Here is a 14,339-nt window from a genome sequence, read left to right as displayed (position 1 = left end):
GACTGGCTTTGATCGGGCATTAAACGACCTTTGACTTCGACCGAGTATACCTATCCTGACATTTTTCGACGTTCCAAATCCGATTCCGCTGTCCGTTTTTCGAAATTCGAACCCGAAGGCCTCGAAATTGTCAGTCAAACCCGTTGACTTTGATTTTGACCGAAAATTCCAAATTTTTGAAAAGTCATATTTTATGCTTTCAACGTCCTGAATCCAAATCCGAAGTCCGTTTCGCCAAATTCAAACTCGGTAAGCCGTCTTTCACTGATTTATCACCCGATTCGATCCGTTTATCGTAATTAAGCTCCGTTTCTGATATAATTTATGTTGATATGTATCTGAGGAATTATTGGAAGTTGAATTGAAGATCAAAGGCGTTCGAATGGAATTTTTATGGTCGATCAGTATTGCACGGAAATCGAGGTAATACTTTACTACCTCTTTATGCTTTATAGAACATGTTGGTATTGGTAAATGCATGAATGGAAATGTTTGGTCTCATATGTGTAATTAATGAAGTTCTACACTCGATCTGAATACGGTAAAAAGGTTCAGTAATTGATTATGGTTCAGATGACTTTTATAAGAAATTAAGGGATTGCTAGAATTAAATTACAAGTTATGTGCTTAGTGGTAAAGAAATCAACCTGGATATGTAACTTATAATTTATTTCATCAAAGGTTAATGTTAAAGGCATTTGGATGTGAATTTATGAAAATACTCCGGTAGGGTAAAATTACGAAAATACCCTTGTGTTATAAAAAGACAAGATTGGAATATGGAAGTTAGATAAGAGGATTTTACAGACATATTGATCTGATAAAAATATTGATGTGCATAAGAAATGATAGTTATACGTAGACATTATGGATAACCGGTTTTAACCCCAAGAGGGTTTATGCAAGATACTAGAAGTGTGTTAAGGGAATTATTTCAAGATCAGAGATTGTTCAAGAAAGCAATTAATCATAGGATCTCTAAATTATATTATTTTCGTTAAGAGCTAATATCGAACTTATCTGGTTAAGAAATTACGGAAATGCCCTTAAGAGGTAGAATAGTCTGAGATGACTCTGAATGAGAAAATACTTAGAGGATTCGTACTTAACTCGATTAAGTACGGATTTAATTGTTAAGATCCCGACTTAGTGCAGGAAAATTTATGATATTCCGTTTGTAAAGTCTGAGAAGACACTTGACCTGAAAATATTCGAATAATGAGTAAATACTGGAAGAGTAATTTATCGGGGGTATTCTGCTGTCAGAATTGTTCGAAAGGACTGAAGTAAATGATAAGATTGAATTAAATAATAAGATCGGATGGAAGGAAAATATTGAAATACCGTGAATCTATAAAATGACCAAAATACCCCTGTAATAGAAATGACCCAAGAATATCACCAAGCTCAAGAATGATTGAATATCCTCGAGCTCTGAAATGAATGGAATAAAACTGAACATCAAAATTACCAAAATACCCTTATGGCCTAAATTAAGTAAATGTCTTGGATTAATTAAGGAATCCAAGTAAGATAAGTATTGGACTACCTTTAAAGGTAATGGAAAACAATTCAAGTGAATAGATCAACCCTAAAGCTATGTCAATACCTGAATGACATAGATATTACTGGAACATGTGTTCATCTTCTCAAGTTTGGCTCGATGATAAATTTTGGAAGTATTCAACTCAGCTTTAGATTGTATTCAGTACTAAGAATTGGACGTTTGTTCGACAATCAACCATGAAGACCAAATTGAATGGAATGGAAGTACAACATGTATCTGAAATTCAGGAACGTTTGAATTACTCTGGAAAATCCTGAAGTAACTGGAATAGAGATGACTGCTAAATGAAATAGGTAACTTCAATGACTGAGGATTTAGTAAGTGACTTGGATAAGTCTGGAAACTCTGATGAGTTTACGTAGTGTACAATTACAATGAGTTTGAACAAATTAATCAAGTACGTCAGCATTTCATGATATTGTAGAAGTGTGGAAATGAAATAAAGACATTGGAAGATCTATTCAACAATGATTCCGAAAATGGTCTATGGACAAGAATTGTGGTATTAAAGAGTAAATACCCTGGAAGAACAATGAATTGACCAATCGACAGGCATTAGTTCTGGAAACTATTCATCTAAGAGTTGTCCGATAATTCGATCAATCGATAGATAATATAAATGTCCTGAACCTTCATTTCTTCCTTATCAGCTCAAGTCACTTTCTGAATAACTGATGATTCTGTCAGTTATTGAACTCTTTCAATAGTGATTCATAATTTCGATATTCTATCGGTATACTAAAGATACGTGTTCCCCTACTTGTTAAGATTATCCAATATCTTTGAATACTATCTGTAAATTCTGGTGTGTTCCCTACTCACATGAATATTTTACCTGATTTTCGATTTGATTTCTGATTTGATACTTGACATGGATTCTGATCTGATATCTGACTTGGATTCTGATCTGTTACTTGACCTGATTTCTGATATGATACTTGACCTGATTTATGTTTTGATTTTTGATATATCTGTTTACGGACGGACATATCTTACTTGGGGGGTAATGTTGGAGGAAGTATACCTGGAGGCTCCTCGGCTGTGTGCTCAGGGCCTTATTTACGGTTCCTCGGCTGTGTGCTCAGGGCCAACTGGACTTGATGGTGGGTGTATGGTTCTGGGGAACCTACACAACTTGGACTTGTTGGATGGGGGTATATATATATATGTTTTTAAAAAAGATCTAAAAAGTTACATGATTTTTGGGAACACACTAGAAAACCTGTTCTGATCTCCTGAACCTAGACATCCGAAATATTTCCATCTGAAAATGAATACTATTTGTTACTACATGCGATATCAATGAACCTCAGCTCAACATAAAGATCTGTAAATATCTGAACCAATAAGGAAAATATGTTTATCTGTATCTGCACGTTTTTCAGCATCATCTGGTAGTTTTGTATTACTGAGCTTTTTGAAGCTCACTCTATTACTCACATTTTCAGGTTAAAAGAATTGTACCAGTGCATCTATCGACTTCGGTAAGGGAGTTTTTCCGGCGTTGTAGCAGAGTATGGTACATGTGAATAGGGGGCATGTAATTGTATTTTGATTTATATACGAGTCTGGAAATATGTTTTATTTTTAAATAGTGACAAATGATTTTATAAGTTTACATGTTCGGATAAAAAGATTTAAATTTTCTGCTATTTTTACAGTGGGTCGCTCCGGTGGCCCTAATGTGACTTCCTGGATCGGATCGGGCTACCTGCATCGGTCTGGGGGGTTACAGTTTCTTCATCAATTTACTGCACAAATATTAAGCTTTTCAATTGTTCTAACAAGGCAGTGATTTTCAACAGATGAATCGTGAAGCAAAAATTTGATAAGGGATTAATGTTATTTGAGCTGAGAAACAATAAGCTTCTTAAACCTCTCAAAGATATAATTCCTGATAATTTGGTGCCTTTGGATCCAAGGTAATTCTAATGTTAATCTAAGAAAACAAACTTTAAAGCACAAAGGAGAGGAAGAGAAGAAAACAAATAGAAATGAATACAGAAGATCAAAACAAGATTGAACAAAGATAGAGATGCATCAGATTGCACTTTCAACCATTCTAATAAAGCCATTTTAAACATGATTACAAAGTAAAACATGTCTAAAAATAAAATTACAGCTGTTAAGTGTAAAAACAACACTTAACTTAAAACAAACTCAAAAAACAACCAATAAACAACATTACAGTTGTCATACCAAATATATATGATTTCTAATATCAGACTCAATACTTAAGCACTCCACCTTGAGATTGATATTGGATATACCAAGCTCGTGTTTCTCGAAAGAGTTTTTGTCATCAATTCAGCAACATGCAATTATGAATAACAAAATTCCAACTTAATCTGCAAATTATTCTCAGCTTCACGAATTGCATGGAACGTTAAATTTATGTGATTTGTTCTACCATGTTGAATTGGATTTTCAGTAATTGCTATAGCATACTTGTTGTCACAAAGTAGAACAATAGCACCTTTTTCTTAAATCCAAGATCAAAAAAGAAAATTTCGCAACCAAATTGCTTGATTTGTTGCAGTAGCAATGTATTTAGCTTTAGCAGTTGATTGAGCCACAACTTGTTGCTTCTTTGAACTCCAACAGATTGCACCTTAACCAAGGTTAAAAACATATCCAAATGTACTTTTTATATCATCCAAACTTCCAGCCCAATCACTATCAGAGTATCCATTCAACAAAATACTACCAATCTTGAAATAATTTAGCCCCACACATTGTGCTTTTCACATACATAAGAACCCTCTTAGCTATACCCAAATGAACATCAATTTGTGAACTCAGGAAACTTGATTACAACGTTGTAGGAAACATCAAATCTAGTTGTGTTACTGTCAAATAAAGCAGACTTCCAACTATGCTTTTGAAAGTAGAAGGATCCTTAAGCTTCTCACCATTATTCTTTGCAACTTTAAGTTAAGAGGCAATGGTGAATCAACTCCTTTGCATGATTCCAACTTGAATTTACTTAGAACATATAAGGTATATTTTTGATGTGAAATAAAGATACTAGCCTCATTTTGATTTATTTCCATGCCAAGAAAGTAACTCATCAAGCCAAGATTAGACATCTCAAATTCCTCTTGCATACTTGACTTGAATGTTGAAACAACTTCAACATTGCTTCCCATTACAAGTAGATCATCAACATAGAGAGAAACAACAAGCAAATCAACATTCTCACATTTCTTTAGATAAAAATTAGATTCAATGATGCTCCTTTGAAATCCTAATTTCTACAAATAGGAATTAATTCAATAATACCAGGCCCTTGGTGCTTGTTATATGCCATAAAGAGCTTTCTTGAGCTTGTACACTTGATGCTCCTTTCCAGCAACTAAAAAAACTTCAGGTTGACTCACATATATGTTTTCTTCAAGCTCTCCATTTAATAGAGCAAACTTTACATCCAAATGGAATACACTCTATCATATTTGACCAGTTATAGCAATGAACAATTTGATGGTGTCAAGTCTGGCAAAAAGTGAAAACGTGTCACCATAATCAACTCCAGTTATCTGTGCATACCCTTTTACCACCAACCTTTCCTTATGCTTGAACATAGTCCCATCAGGATTGAACTTGGTCCTATATACCCATTTCATGCCTATAACGTTCTTGTCAACAAGTCGATCATTCAAGAACCATGTATCATTTTTCTCAATTGTAGTAACTTATGCCTTCATTTTATCGATTCAATCTGGTACCTTAGAAGCTACACTACAACTAGTTGGTTCAACAAAGATGAAATTGCACCTTTCATACGCATCAACTAAGGTATTGGTTTTAATAACCTCAACATCAGTTGTATTTTTCGTGGCAAAATCATTTCTAGTTTCATCACTTTCAACATCATCAACTGTACCAAAGGTTTGATGTCATGCTTATGTACATCATTCTTCTCCCAATTTTAATAAGAACCTTCATCAAAAGTAACATCTCTTGTTCCTATAATCTTCTTGGTTTCTAGATTGAAGACCCTATACCCCTTGAATTGAGAGAAATAACAGATAAAAATCCCTTTCCAAGCCCTTTCATCTAGTTTGGACCTCAAGTTGACTAGTATACGATTGAAACATACTGAGCCAAATACTTTAAGATGTTTCACAAATGGATTAAATCCATACCAAACTTTGAGGAAAGTCTTCCTATTTATAACCTTGGTTGCTAGCCTATTCAACAAGTACACCGAGGTAGCAACAACTTTTGCCCAAAACAACTTAGGAAGTTGCTTTTAGATGAACATAAATCTTGACATGTTTAAAACAATTCTATTCAAAAACTCCATTTTGTTTAGGAGTGTGAGGAACAATAAGCTGATGATGGATGCCATTTTTCTTACAAAAATCATTAAACTCCTTAGATACACACTCACCACCATTGTTTGTTCTTAGAACCTTCAATCTATAATCACTTTGATTTTAGCAGGTTTTTTTGAATTCTTTGAAATTTGTTAACACATTTAGCTTAAATTTTAAGAAGTAAAACCCAATACATTCTTGTCAAATCATTAATGAACAACACAAAGTACTTATTGCCATTCAAGGAATGTGTCTTCATTGGAAAACACAAGTCGAAATGTATCAATTCCAACTTCAAATTAGTTCTCATCATGGGAAAATGGTAACCTATTAGATTTTCCAAGCTGACAAATTTCACACTTTTCATCATAGATATTCAACTTTGGTAAATCAGTCACAAAGCCATTCAACTACATGTACTTCAAGGTTTTAAAGTTAAAATGACCCATTGTTTTATGTCAAAGATCATTAAATTCATCATTTTCTAAGCAAACATGTTCACAATCAGCATCAACCTTCAAATAGAAACCATTGTTTTTCATTTTTAGCTAAGAAAACTTAAAACCACAAACATTAAATATATTGCAAACACACTTAAACTGAACATTGAATCCACTTTTAATCATTTGAGGAATGCTCAACATGCTTTGTTCTAAATCATGAATAAAAATAACATTGTGAATAGTTCTTTTACCTTCAGGAGTATTAAAACAAATCGAACCCTTGCATTGAACTTGAACCATAGCACTATTTCCCAACTTCACACTTATCTTAAAAGACTGATCAAGTGAATTGGAGTATGCTTCCACATGAGTCATATGACTACTGCACCCACTATCCATAAGCCAAATAAAATTGTGAGCTTGTTCAAAAGCATGGGAAACCATGAACAAGTGCTCGCCTTACTCTTGGTTCTCTTCAGTGACTTTTGCTTGCTGTTGAGGTTGCTTTTTTGCTTGCTTCTTCTTATTCCAATATAATTTTTTTCAATGTGGCCAAGCTTATCACGAAAGGTACACTTTGACCACTAGGAAAAGAACCAAAGAACTTTCCCTTTGAGCCTTCAGGTTTTCCCATGGTTGTTAAACTTTGCTCTTTCGTGGGGTAGATAGGAAATCACATTCACTTACCTTATTTGCTCGCATGAACACTCTTTATTCTTATGCTTCCAGTTTGTTAACAAGATCATAAATGGTTAATCTTGACATCAAGATTCCTCAATAGATGAAATATTTGCGTCGAACCTTTGAGGAAAACTGATCATGACTTTCTCCACCACTTTCTCACCCGGTAAGTCTTCATCATAAAGACAAATTTGATTTACAATATCCATCAACCTAATTGAAAAATATTTGATTAACTCATCGTTCTTCATTTTCACCATAGAAAACTCTTTTTTCAAAGTCTAAGAACTTTGTTTTCTTTAATCTATCACCTCCTTCATAAGTTTCTTTAAGTTTATTCCAAACACTCTTAGGTGTTTCAAGATCCATAATGCTAGTAAAAATATAGTCTGCCAACCCGAAGTGAATACATGTTAGAACTCTATCCTTCTTCAACATTTCTTCATCATGAGCTCTGAATTGAGAAAGAGTGGGATTTGGTCTCAATTCTGGTGGATCTTTATCAGTTTCTACAACTATCCACAATCCAAGAAACCTTAAATAGACTTTCATCTTCACCGTCCAAACATGATAATGAATTCATGTGAAAAATGGAACATGTGTTGAGGGAGTATTCAAATAAGCCATTTTTAAAGCACTCACTGTAACACTCAATTCCCGTATATGTTTTCGTACACGATTTATAGATGTCACATCACTTTTAAAACTTTCCACTTTTGAAAAACCAGTAAAATTTTTTGTTTCCAATCATAAATCATTTTAATTTAATAAAACTAAAACATCCATTTACTTATAATATGTAAACATATCTTAAAGGTTTTAACAGCTTTAATTTTGACATCATCATAAGTCAAATACTTTTCAGAGCATTATAATAAATGTATTACATGCCAACTAACAACATCAAAAATGGACATAGTTGTCATACAGTTACTGATGAGGCGACCCTTGAATGACAATGTCAGATGCACTCCTTACTCCGCTCGCTAAAACCTATGCGTGAAATAAACACATGTTAAGTATTTACTTAGTGAGACAATAACACTAATGAGGTGAAATCAATACATCAATATATCATAACTATCAAAATATGAATTTATTGTTTTCAAAACATTATAAGTTCTTTGGGGTGCACACGTAGTGCCGATATGGTCATTCATAAGCTCATTATGAATTCCGTGAGTTACAAATATAGTATCGATACGATCGTTCATAAACTTGTTATGAATTCCGTGGGTTGCACACATATTGCCGATACGGTCGTTCATAAACTTATTATGAATTTCGTGGGTTGCACACATAGTGCCGATACGGTTGTTCATAAACTTATTATGAATTTTGTGGGTTGTACACATATTGCCTATACTGTCGTTCATAAACTTATTATGAATTTCGTGGGTTACACACATAGTGTCAATACAGTCATTCATAAACTTATTATGAATTTCGTGGGTTGCACACATAATGTCGATATGGTCGTTCATAAACTTATTATGAATTATGTGGGTTGCACACATAGTACTAATATAAAACTGTAACATATGCATTTAACAACATGCACCTATAACTGTCAATGTACATAATAAATGCACTCACCTGATATACCTCACTAGTATGCTGCAATGATGTCCGACTATTCGGCAACTTTATCCTTTCCCTTTTTCTTGCTTGACTCTGGAGCTTGGTTACAATCTATACAAGCATCCATTATTTACACATACCATACATATGTTAGTATACTTTCTAACACTTATACTTTTAATAATACTCAAAAGTACTATTATTTTCAATTTCTATTAAAATTCATCATATCTAAAAATTTCAGGCTCAATAGTATCGGTACCCCTACTATGGTATCAATACTTCTATACTATGGTACCGATACTCCCTTCAATATCGATATCATTTTTGCATTTTAGAATCCATAATATCGATACCTTCCTCTTAGTATCGGTACCCATAGTAGTATCGATACTAATTGCATCAGTATCGATATTGTTCATCCTATTTTCTCAAATTTAAACCTATAGTATCGATATTATTCTTCCAGTACTGCTACCCTTACCCAAATTTTTCATTTTTCATTTCGATTTTTACCCAAATTTCGTTTAATTCTCTTACTTTTATCCCTAACCATACCATTAAACTTATCATTACTTAATCCAACTAACTTACATCCATAAATCTTTTTATAACATCTAAAATCTCCAAAGAACACTCAAAACTAATAATCACACCACTTTCTCAAACATGTTTTTAATCACTTCTAAGGCCCCAAATCTCTTATTTACTTATTTGGCAAGTCAAATATACTTTTAAACTTCAATAAAGAACTATATTTCATCATATCACTCAAAAACCCATTTTCTTGAATCTCAAATAAAACCTTCATCTCTTTGTTTTAATCCTCCTTGAACTTTCCTTAATCCTCTATATCACTCAAGGTTTCAAAACCAACCCAAAAATGAAAAGAAAAACCAACATTGAAGAATTCTTACCTTGGCTATGGAGGACACGGGACTATGGGGAAGAAGTAGAAAAGACCACTTTGATTTATCCCCTTATTTCCCTTATTAAATATCCTTAATAATAATGAATATTAAATTTATTTCCCTCCAAAGGACCATAATGTCCTTCAATTCTTACTAATTAATCTTAACCACAATTTTCTAAATCATTTCCAATACTTTTCAATCTACTCACTTTAACCCACCAAAATTTTAAATACTTTCACTATGGTCACCGACCCGATATTTAGGGTATTACACTCACAAAAACTAAAACTCTCAAAGTATTTTTAATCACTCACTAACAGCAACAGAACCTCACAACCCTTAAGAAAACAGCTCTGATGCCACTATTAATGTTAAGATAAGAAAACAAACTTCAAAGCACAAAGGAGAGGAAGAGCGGAAAACAAAGAGAATGTAATGCAAAAGATCAAAGCAAGATTAAACAAAGATAGAGATGCATCAAATTGCACTCTCAACCATTCTAATAAAGCCATTTTAAACATGATTACAAAGTAAAACATGTTTAAAAAATTACAGTTGTTAAGTGTAAAAATCAACACTTAAACCATACTAAAAAAACAACCAATAAACAACATTACAATTGTCATACAAAATATATATGATTTCCAATATCAGACTCAATACTTCAAGTAATATAAGTATATTTTATCGGGATTTTATGGAGGAAGAAAGTGTTTTGCAAAATGAAAGGCGGATGCCAGCTAGAAGCGAGCCAGGAGATCGTATTGCAAGTCTCACGCCAAATCCCTCGACAGGGAATTGTTCAACGTGTAGTAGGGTGGCAACTGCCTCCTCCGGGTGGTGTAAATCAAACTCAGATAAAACTAGGAAGAATGATACGGGACGGACGGTGCGTGGTGGTGTCGTGTGGGACTAATGATAGCTGGGGCTATGGAAATAAGGACAATCATCGTGAAAATCGATAGCAAGGACGCTTTGGATCTGCTTATGCAAGGTACGACGATGGATAATATTTCCCATATGGTTCTTCATATAGTTGATTTGTTTTGAAGGGCACGGTATCTACAGTTTATTTATACACCTCGAGAGAACAACAAGGGGGGAATGGTATGGCTAAATTTGCATGGTCCCTTCTCTTTGGTCTTTGTATTTTCAAGATCCGTCGGATTTCGACTCGGTGCTATATGTGACTTTTAGGTTGGTGAATGTGCTTTATTACTATCTGCACTTTATAAAATGTTGTCTTGAATAACTAGTTGGCTAAAAGCAAGAGAGGATTGAGAGTTTGAAACCAATCGCCCAAAGTCAAACATTCTCTAACCATCTATGTTCAAGCTAATCTATGCTTGGTCATTGAACTGGTCCAATTAAAAAAGCAAACGATTTGGATGAACATTTGAAGCCGAAGAAAATTGCCTAAAGTCTCAAAATTTTCTTACCATCCTACTGTCAAACCCATCCATGCACGTTTGTTGCTGTGGACATTGAACTCAGCCTCAGTGCAAAACCAAGAGGGTATTGAAAATAATATTGATGAACTGGAATGAGTAGAACATATATAGAAAAAGAAGAGCACACACAATGTTACAAAAATCTACAACCCATTCGAAAGAGAGTCCATGTCTGATTTGAAGCCATTTTCAATCAGTGAGATGAAAGAAAGAAGGAATAAGAAATTATAATCTCTTTGGGAGTCAGGGGCGTGGTTGAGGGTGTGCAAGGTGGGCGACCACGCAGGGCCTCAAAAATTAGGGGCCCCGAAAGGGGTCTGAAATCGAGTATATTATTAGTTGTCATTAATAAGCATAAAAATAGGGCTTCCGAAATAAAGTATATCTATCAGTTGTTGCCATTAAGAAGCATAAAAATAGAGGCCTAAAAATCGAGTATATCTATCAGTTGTTTCCATTAAGAAGTATAAAAATAATGGCTCCGAAATCGAATATATCTAGAAAACAGTGGCCCTTTATAAGAATTTGCACAGGGCCCCCGACAATCTAGCCACGGCCTGTTGGGAGTTGCATCATTTCTTTGTAAATCTGTGACTTCATCTCTTTATTTACAGCCTCTCCGATCACAAAAAAGAATAACCACAAGCTGGGGCTAATAAATAAGAAGCACCGAACTACTTTACAACATACTTACCTGGACGACGTCAATGGGTGATCAACAAGAACCATGGCCTAGGCTAATGACCTCTATTGCACTTAGGAGGGGTTCTAACCTAAGGTCTCCCCAAGTGGGAGAGCCTACGTCATAATTTGTAGTAGTTGGGGCCTGTGTTCGCGCGGCCCTGTTCCAGTTTTAGTTTCTATTAATTTCCAAATGACATGTCTATATTCTTCTAAACCTCGCGTAACTGTAACTCTGGCACATCCTTCGAACATCTTTGAATGCTCCGGTCGTATGTCTTTAGCTCATTGTTCACCTTCTCATCCTACAGGATACGTTGAATGTTCTTCAGCTGAAAAAATGACTTAATAATGATAACCGCCACTTTCTTCGACAAGATTTGTAGGTGAAGAAGAGAAATAAATGGAACTCTCCACATTTTTGTAGTCACTGAGCTTGTCAGCCTCGAGTTCAGTAAGATGACTTGCAGCTTCGTTAATGAACTTGGCTTTGATCTCATTTGCATTTTCCCTTCATTAAGATAAAAGGGACAACATTTAGTTTCAAACATCAAGCTCATTTGCAGGAACGACACCAAATAAAGGTTGAAACCTGTTGATGATGCCACCCAGTGTTGTTGGGATGAGTACGTCACAGTCTTCAACCAGAAGTCTAAAGAATCCCCTTCATGGAATCCATTAATACCCTTGTTTTCGATTACATGGTTGAGTAGACTAGTAATATTGATTCCTTTGCAGTTCTCTATGGCTCCTATGCTATCACTTACAGGTAGAAACAACTAATATCCATGCCATTGTCTGCTTAACCAAGAAAAAAAATTCTATTATCGATTTCAAAATTCACTTTTCGAAGGCTAGAACCAACTAGGTAGAAGGAAAACTGATAGGAATGACATATTTGAAGCATATTTAATGAAACGATAAAATAAAATGTACAAGTCGTAGGCTAAAGTTTCAAGATTTTCCAGCAAATTTCTTGACGGGAAACACATTTCCGGAACCTAGTTTACTAGTGAATATTATATTAGTTGATCTTCACAATTACATATGTCATCGCAATCAAAAACAAAATCTATGAACTTTTGACTACCATCTCTGAACCAGAGGCAGATTTAGTGGGAAAAAGAAGTAAACATCAAAAAGCTAAAAAGATAGCAAATTTAAGCTTAATTCTAAATCATACTCTATAGTTTTTGTTCCAAATCTCAGCTTCATTGGTTCATTTCCATGGCCTATGCCTTCATGATCAACGAGAACCTCTCCTCGAGTTCAAGGATTTACTATTTCGCAGCTCAATGAAAGACAATCTCCCACAGATTTGTTTCTCGATGGCTTAGAGACGTGAAATTCCAGTTCAAATTGATGTCATTGGGCTCTGGTGGAATGTAGTTCCAGTTTATCTTTACAACAAGTGATGGGTCTGAATTGATCCAGTGTTTTTCTCTCACCAGGAAAGACTCCAACTGTTTTGGCATTGATTTTCTAGATTAAGATTTTTTAGACGTATAACAATCCGAGATGATATAAATAAAGGAAAATGAGAAATCTTATTAAATAATAAAAAAATAATATAAAAAACAAACACATGATTGAAAACGAAACAACCGAATGGAAATGAGTTGAGGCATGCAATTACGTAGTTTCTTTAAGACAAATTTCCAGTCAGTCCTTGGTGCTTGAGATATTAAGTCGTTTGTCTCCTAAGATACAACAATAAGATAATCAGTGCACAGTAGCACAACTGCCAAGATCACAAACTATTCTTTGTCTTTATCTATCACCAAAAACTAGAGAAAATAATTCATTTGAATTGGTTTTTGAGTTGTTTTTAAATTGTATTTAACATAGTAGGTTAGCACAGTATTTATAGGGAGTGTTCACATTGTGATCAATTGTAAATTTTTGATCTAATGAAGCATTAATGAGAATCAAGCAATTAAGTAATTTCCAAAATTATTGTTTTGATTAAAGTAAACTTTTAATATTTATCCTTTTAATTCCAAAATAGATTTTGAAAAGATATTCTCGGAAAACATCTCACATTTGGGTTAAAATATCCACAAGCCCACAAAGAGCTAGATCAGTTCGGACATTCACGTTACCCACATCGTGCACTTCTGCACATTTATGAACCAACAATTAGTTCCACATTTTCCTCAACAACATTTGGATCAATTTATCATTCAAAGCTCTAAAATTATCAAAAAAAAAATTCCAATAGGTCTTGATGTCGCTTTACATTTCCTATAATTCTATACAAAGGTGAAATTTCAGGGATTGGACTGGGAAATTTGAGTGAACTGGTGCATCTTGACATGAGAGGAAATAGCCTCAATGGTTCAATTTGTATGCAGCTGTTTCATTTGATAAATCTGGAGTTCCTTGATATCAGTGGTAATATGATTGATAGTGGATTGCCTAATGATGTTGGTCTTAAAAGTTTGAAACAGTCGAGCTTCAATATTGTAGCTAACAGAGCTTGGAGTTTTAATCCTGTTGACATCGGGAACTTGGTGAATCTAACAACATTAGACTTGAGCAAGAATTGTTTGAGTGGAGAAATCACATCATCGATACGGATGCCGAGGAAGTGGAGACACTTTATCTGGAGAACGATATGCCGTCTGGTGAGATACCAACATGGCTATTTGGCCTCAAGGAGTTGAAGAAGTTGCACGTTGGAGGAAATAGATTAGCATTGG

At 34.4% G+C, this 14,339-nt stretch overlaps 1 non-coding gene across 1 annotated transcript; it reads left to right on the top strand.

Annotated features, from left to right (window-relative positions):
- Window positions 1-11,642: 11,642 nt before the first annotated feature.
- LOC120201242 lies at window positions 11,643-11,802 on the top strand. Its single transcript, XR_005523639.1, has one exon. It is a non-coding gene; the product is annotated as a U1 spliceosomal RNA (small nuclear RNA).
- The last annotated feature ends 2,537 nt before the right edge of the window (window positions 11,803-14,339 follow it).

This window comes from Hibiscus syriacus, unplaced genomic scaffold (assembly GCF_006381635.1).
Source record: "Hibiscus syriacus cultivar Baekdansim isolate YM2019G1 unplaced genomic scaffold, ASM638163v2 tig00007058_pilon, whole genome shotgun sequence".
Classification (NCBI taxonomy): domain Eukaryota; kingdom Viridiplantae; phylum Streptophyta; class Magnoliopsida; order Malvales; family Malvaceae; genus Hibiscus; species Hibiscus syriacus.
Note: the sequence above shows the minus strand (reverse complement) of the source record. Positions and strands in the feature narration are given on the sequence as shown.